The sequence below is a fragment of the Rhincodon typus genome, chromosome 1, assembly GCF_021869965.1.
Source record: "Rhincodon typus isolate 14 chromosome 1, sRhiTyp1.1, whole genome shotgun sequence".
Lineage (NCBI taxonomy): Eukaryota > Metazoa > Chordata > Chondrichthyes > Orectolobiformes > Rhincodontidae > Rhincodon > Rhincodon typus.
This window is the reverse complement of record NC_063332.1, coordinates 3,266,749-3,274,678: the sequence shown is the minus strand read 5'-3', so window position 1 is coordinate 3,274,678 and position 7,930 is coordinate 3,266,749.

The window sequence follows — 7,930 nt, the reverse complement described above, 5'->3', positions numbered from 1 at the left end:
GCTCCTATGATGCTGCTTGGCCTGCTGTGTTCATCCAGCCCTGCACCCTAATGAAATTGACTCAATTGCTGTACAGAGACCTGGCATACGTTCAATGGGCGTAATGACCTCTGTATGTGCCATTTGAATATAGCTAACTTCAGCTGTCAGGATAACGCAGAGCGAAGGAGACAACCCAGACAGGCCCTTTCTGGCTCGTCTATCCACAAAGAATTCCTCTGAATGTGATAGCAGACACAATTTGCCAACAATTCTGTATCTTGCCTCATTCTCTGTCTCAAATCATCACGATATCTACTTAACAATGAAGCAAAAAGTAAAGCTGTGAAATAATTCCAAACCAAAGTTCAAAATTAATTCATTTCCATATTGCACATGCATTGTTCATTCCTTTAGCACCCATCTTTGCGTTATCCAATGCCTCCAGCCTGATACCACATGTAGAGAATCAAATTGGCTGAAGACTCTGTGACGCTAGTGACCTCCAGAGGAGGCCGAGATAAATTATCCACTTGGCACTTTGCTACGTTTTTAATGATTTAAGGGAGTGCGATGGTACTGCTCATTAAACCTTGGCAGGTTCATAGCATTTGCACTGTAATCAAACCCTTAAATTAAAGCTGTGGGCCTCACTTGTGAACTACAGTCAGAGTCAGTCATATTATGCTGGTGTTCTACATTGCCTATAATTAAACAGGATAACACAATATTAGGTTAACTGTTTAATATAATTCCACTACTTGATCATAATTAAGTTAACACATGAACTTCCCTGCACCACGTTTTGATCAAGGCTTAGTTCAGGAGCTGAGTGGTCCTGGCAGAATCCAAACTGAGTGTCAGCGAGCAGCTTAATGCTGAGCAGGTGCTAATGGGGGTGTTATTCAACAAACTCAGCAGAGGTGGAGGAATCAGGAGAGAATATCAGCGAGGAAATAACAATATGTATCGAATATTGTCAAACATAAAAATCTAGGAATGGATGATATTTGATTTATTTATTTATTGTCATGTGTATCTTGTTAAAAAATACAGTGAAAGGTATTGTTGGCAAAGGAGTAGGCCTTTCAACCCATTGTGTCTGCTTCATTACTCGCTATTAATTCTGGAATGAGACTCAACTGGCTGTGTGTTTTTTATCCTACGTCAGACACTAACAGTCCAATGTTTTGTGACGGTTTCTGCATCTGAACATGAAACATGTCTCCAACTGAAATGACAGGCTGTACCTGACCTGCTCTTGGATATAACAGTACGTTCCACTGTGTTTTACAGGGTATCAGAGGTCAGCCAGCAGAAACAGAGAAGCTTGGAAATTGAGTAAAAAACTGTTGAAAAGGGAGATTGGAGTAAAGTTTGCAGTTGGACAGAGGAGTAGGCAAAAGGTCTCGGGGGAGTGATGGTGGAGTGGCAGGGCCAATTTGGAGAATTAGAGGTAACTCTTACCCCAAAGGAGACTTCACATTTCCATTTTATATTTCATATAACACAGGGACTGTTCAGCACATTGTGTGTGTACTCAAGAACTGTTCAATATCTATCTTCACTCCAAAAGATGGCATATCGTTTGTCCATTCTGTAGGTTTGTTACTGGCCTTTGCAGCAGCAGAATGCCTTGTCTGTCAATATGCTTGTTCCTTCTCTCAACTTGTTCAAACCTATCTGCTGTTCAAGGTTTCCATGTTGCACCTCCTCCTCCTATTTGCTGAGTAAGGGCCTGGGCAGTTACAAAGTTATTTTTGACATGAATCGCAGAATGACACAGATTTTTAAAAAAAGCAACCCAGACAGAGAGAGATTAACAGAGCATGAAGAACACAGCAACTCAAGAGGAAGAGGAAGAGAGAGATTGACAAGAAGGAAGAAAAAGAATAAATATGTGAATAGAGGGAGAGAAGTTTGAGGTGGAGAGTTAAGAACTGTGAATATTCACAATGTTCGCCTGCAATGTGTGTTTGGTATTGCTGATCTGGTGCCAGGTTTTAAATTTTCCAGCAGCAGAGAATGAAGAGCGTCCTGCTGGCAATGTGATAGCTCTCAGAAATGAGATGATGTTCACTGTTCCCAAAAACATACTTGTTGGTCATTCACCAGGAGCTAACTTTGACAGCAAGGGTAATGGAGCTGCTTCAACTGGGCAAAGAATTGCTTCAGGTAAGGAGCAACTGAGATGATTTTCAGTGGTTTTATTGTTCCATAAAAAACACTGGGAATGTTCGAGGTACAGATCAGTACAGTCAGAGGGTACAGCATGGGAATAGTTTAACAGGTGTACAGCAAACACTGCAGGAGCGGACAGAGCAGACAGAGCAAAGGCAGCTTCACAAGGGCAACTGGGATGGGCAAGAATTGTTGACTTAGCCAGTGACACACATATCCCATGAGAGAATAAAAACAACCAGAGATTTCAAAATTGGTGAAAAGAAAAAAATATTGGTTCTTCACCTGAACACATGTAGCATTCATAGAATCACACAATACAGAAGAGGCCCTTCAGCCCGTTGAGTCTGTACTGCCAAAAATTATACTATTACAGGGTGGCATGGTGGCTCAATTGTTAGCACTGCTGCCTCCCTGTCAGGGACCAGGATGCAATTCCAGTTTGGGCAACTGTGTGGAGTTGGCACATTCTCCCTGGGTTTCGACTGGATGCTCCAGTTTCCTCCCTCAGTCCAAAGATATGCAGATTAAGCGGATTGGCCATGAGAAATGCAGGGTGATGGGGTGGGTTTGGGTGGGATGCTGTTTGGAGGGTCAGTATGGATTGGATGGTCCAAGAGGCCCGCTTCCACACTGTAGAGATTCTATGATTACCTACTCCAGGTATTTTTTTCTGGTTGGTGATCAGTGGCTAGTGGCCTGCTCAGGGATCAGTGTTGGGACTGCATTTGTTTATAATTTACGTAGGTGATTTAGAGTTGGGGAGCAAGTGTAGTGTGTCAAAGTTCACAGATGACTCTAAAATGAATGGTAGAGCAAGGTGTGCAGAGGACACTGAAAGTCTGCAGAGGGATGTACATAGGTTAAATGGGAGGGCAAGGGTCTGGCAGATGGAGTTGAATGTTGGTAAATGTAAAGCATCCATTTTGGTAGAAATAACAGCAAAATGGACTATTATTTAAATGGTGAAAAATTGCAGCTGTGCTGAGGGACTGGGTGCCTTTGTGCATGAATCACAAAAAGTTGGTTTGTGGGTGCAGCAGGTAATTAAGAAGGCAAATGGAGCATTGGAGTTTGAAAACAGGGAGGTTATGGTGCAGCTGCATAGGGTGCTGGTGAGACCACACCAGGAGTACTGTGTACAGTGTTGGTGTCTTTACTTGAGAAAGGATGTACTGGCACTGGAGGGGGTGCAGAGGAGGTTCACTAGGTTGATGCTGGCATTGAGAGGATTGGCTAATGAGGAGAGATTGAACAGACTGGGACTATACTCATTGGAAGTTAGAAGAATGAGAGGGGATCTTATAGAAACATATAAAATAATGAAGGGAATAGATAAGATAGAAACAGGCAGGATGTTTCCTCTGGCGGGTGAAACTAGAACTAGGGGGCATAGCTTCAAAACAAAGGGGAGCAGATTTAGGACTGAGTTGTGGAGGAACTTCTTCACCCAAAGGGTTGTGAATCTGTGGAGTTCCCTGCCCAGTGAAGTGGTTGAAGCTACCTCGCTGAATGTTTTTAAGACATTGATAGATTTTTGAACAGTAAAGGAATTAAGGGATATGGAGAGCAGGAGGGTAAGTGGAGCTAAAGTCCACGAAAAGATCAGCCATGATCTTATTGAATGGCGGGGCAGGCTCAATGGGCCAGATGGCCTACTCCTATTCCTGTTTCTTAATGTAAGCCCATAGCCTTTAATGTAATGATACTTCAAGTGCTCATCCAAATACTTTCTTAACAGGTTGTGAGATTTCCCGCTGCAACTACTCTCCCATGCTGTGCATTCCAGACCCACACCCCCTAGGTGAAACCGTTTTCCCTCAAATCCCCTCAAACCTCCTGCCTTTCACTTTAAAATTATGCCCCCCTGTTTTTGACCCTTCAATTAAGGGGAACAGCTGCTTTCTATCCACCTTGTCTGTGCCCCTCATTGTTTATACACCTCTATCAGGTCCCTCGTCAACCTTCTCTCCACTAAAGAAAACAACACAAGCTGTTACAACTTCTCCACATAGCCAAACATCCTGGTAAATCTCCTCTGCACCATATCCTTCCCACAGTGTGATGACCAGATTTGCACACAGTACTTCAGCCTTTGATTCAAGCCTTCAAATAGTAGTTCTATTGTAAAACAGAGCATGTAGGAAGAGATAAATGGGACATTTACGAAAAGTAGTGCAAAAATCATGAATGACTTCAATCTTGATGCATGACTCAGATTGGCAATGGCAGCCTGAAAAAGAAGTCGTACTGTGTTTCTAGAGCTAATCAGGTAACTGACTTCTAGACCTGACAACAGACTATGAGATGGGATTAAACAATAACCTCATGGTAACAAAGCCTCTAGGTGGCAGTAATCATAACATGACAGAATTTTACTCTTGGTTTTGAAGGGAGAAATACATGTTTCAAATTAATGTTTTAAATCTAAACAATGCAGAGCCAGCTGAAATAGACTGGGAAGCCAGGTTCGAAAGGTAGAAGAGTATTGATACCATGGCAGATTTTAAAGTAATTATTTAAAAACACTCAGCAAAGATTTGTCCCAATGAGATCATTGTATATGATTGAAAGAAACATTCATGGACCAGCATTTATTGCCCATCCCTAGTTAACCTTGAAAAGATGGTGGTGAGCTGTATTCTTGAACCGCTGCACTCCATTTACTGCTAAATTATGGAGATTATAGCAGGGCACTGAGAAAATCATAAATGTGGTCATGCAGAGCCAATTTGTTTTTGCAAAAGGGTGATTTATTATAGTTTTTGAGGAAGTAATATGCAAGGTGAATAAAGGTAGATGGGGTGTACTTGGATTTCCAAAAGCTGTTTGATAAAATGCCACATCAAAGTTTACCACACAACAAAGAGCTGATGGTGTGAGGGGTAATACATTTGGATGGATGAAGAATTGCTTAGCAGAGGGTAGAAAGAAATTGGTCTTTTTTGCGTTGGCAAGTTGTAGCTGGTGAGTGTCACAGGGATTAGTGCTGGAGCCTCAATTATTTACAATTTGTAACAATAACTTATTTATGACAGCTAGATTTGCTGATGAAACAAAGATAGGTAGGAAAGTAAGCGTTTATGAGGAGGTAGAGAGTCTGCAAAATGTAAATAGCTATAATGAGTGTAAATAAAGAATAACTATAGAAAAAAATTGTCAGATGAAATGTAGAAACTAGGAACAGGAAGGGGCCATTTGGCCCTTTGAGCCTGCTCTGCCATTCAGTTGTATCATGGCTGATTTTCTACCTCAATGCCAAATTCCCGTTTTCTCCCCATACTACTTGATGCCTAAAATATCTAAAAATTTATCAATCTCTTTCTCAGATATATTCAGTGACACGGCTTCCACAGCCTTTTGTGGTTGAGAATTCCACAAGTTGACAACTCTGAGTGAAGAAATGTTTTCTAAATGGCCTACGATATACTGAGACTGTGACCCCTGTTCTAGATTCCCCAACCCCAGAAGACATCCTCCCTGCATCTAACCTGTCTAGCCCTGTTAGAACTTTATGTGTTTCAATCAGATCCTCTTTCATTCTATTCAATCTTAGTGAAAACAGGGCCAGTTGAACCAATCTCTCCTCATAGAACAGTCCTGCCATTACTGGTATCTGCCTAGTGAACATCCATTGCCCTCCCTCTATTGAAGGTATGTCCACTTTTTGGTAGGGAAACCAAAACTGAATGCAATACTCCAGGTGTGGTCTCACCAAGACCCACTATAACAATGACATCCCTCCTTCTGAACTCAAATCCTCTTGCAATGAAGATCAATATACCATTTACCTTCCTCATTGCTTGCTGCACCTGCCTCTTTCCTTTCATTGTCTGGTGTACAAGGACACAGATCCCTGAAGAATAACATGTGAAATGTGCACCTCTCCATTTGGCAGGCAGAATGGAAAAGAAGTTTAGTATTTGAATGAAGCTAAATTTCTGAACTTTGAGGTACAGAAGGATTTGGCACCCTAGATGTGAAACACGATATGTTAGTATGCAGGTACAGCAAGTGGTTAGGAAGGCAAATGATACGTTGGTGTTTGTTGCAAGAGGAATGGAAAATAAAAATAGGGATGTTTTCCTGTGGCTGTATAGAGTGTTGATGAGACCACCTCAGATTTCCAGCAATAAAAGTTCTTAGTTTTATTCTGGAATGTCGTTTACAGTTTTGGTCTCCTTGAATAAAAAAGGGCAGTTTCAGAGAAGTTTCAGTTTCAGTTTTGATTCATTTGTAGGTTGAGAAATTATCAAATGAGCAGATCTTAGAGAGGTTGTCTCTGTATTCATTGGAGTTTAGGCGAATGAGGTGATCTTATGGAAACAAAATAAGATTCTGAGAGACTGGAACGGATGTTTGCCAGAGGATGTTTCCTCCTATGGGGGACATCAGGAACTAGAGGACACTGTTTAAGAATAAAGGACTTCATGTTAAGATGAAGATGAGGAGAATTTTGTTTTCTCTCAAAATGTTGTTAGTCTGTGGAATTCTCTTCTTCAGAAAGTGCAGGCCATGAGATTGAATTTACTCAAAGATGAATTAGGTAGATTTTTGATAGACCAAGGGAGTCAGCAGTTACGTGTGTGGGGATCGGGTGGGGGTGGGCATGTGTTGCAGATAGGCAAGTCGACCTGAGACCAGAACCAGATCAACCATGATCTTATTGAACAGCAGATAAACAAGCAGAAATGCAACAAAGACAGACATTGCCCAGTCAGCCTTGCAAAGTCTTCCTCACCAACTAGTGAAGTAGCACCCTGATATGGTAATTCTCACTCTTCCCCCAAGCAGGATGCATTAAGTGAACTGCTGCATTCATTGCCTGTTTCTTTTGGACTACCTGGTGATCACCCATTCCCTGTCTCCCTATATGCTTTGAAAGTGCAGGGTGACCATATCTATCAACATGCTCTCCATGTACCTGTCAGCCTCGAGGATGTATCACAGTGACAACAGCTGCTGCTCAAGCTTTGAGACCCACGGCTCCACTGATTACATGCCCTGCATAAAGTCAAAAAGCATCCTGGAGTTCTCACATCGCATTGCAATGACTTACACTCTCGAGAGTGCCAAAACCCTGCCATTCCTTTACTTTCGGTTAATAAGCTGACATTTTCCCCTTGTTTTTCAAACAGATTCTCCGCTTCACCAGAAAAAACTACTTGAACAACTGAAGAAATACCAGTTTGTGTTTCCCCATGTCATATCAGAGAAACAGAAAAGGAGTAGAGCCGTACTCCCTCAGGTAATTAATCTGACCGTGTTATATGGGCTGATAGCATTGACGTGACCTTACCTACTGCTCCACCTTATTTTGTGGCCACAATATATATTGTTTGTCTAACATTCTTTTCCTCTCCAAAGCTCTTGTACATATTGTTGCCTCACAAACAATTTCCCATCTTTCTTGGAAATATATTTTTAAATTCCTCCGATCTGGTTACTGTCCTTGTCACATGTACCAAAATGGCTCTTATCATTGGTCCTTATTTGACTATGACAACAGTAAACTTTCCCTTCACATCTTTCACAACATGTTGACAGTCTTTGTTACAGTTCACCACCCCATCTTTGTCCAATCCACCTTGGCTCCCTCCTACTTCCTATCTACAGTCTGCTCCTTGGGAAGGAAGAATAAGGAGTTGATATTACAATCAGGTCAGCTATGATATTAATGGATGGTGAAGCTCGTGTAGAAGTCAGGGTTTGGAAGGTGCCCTCTAAGGAACTCTGGTGAATTTCTGCAGTGCATCTTCTGGATGATACA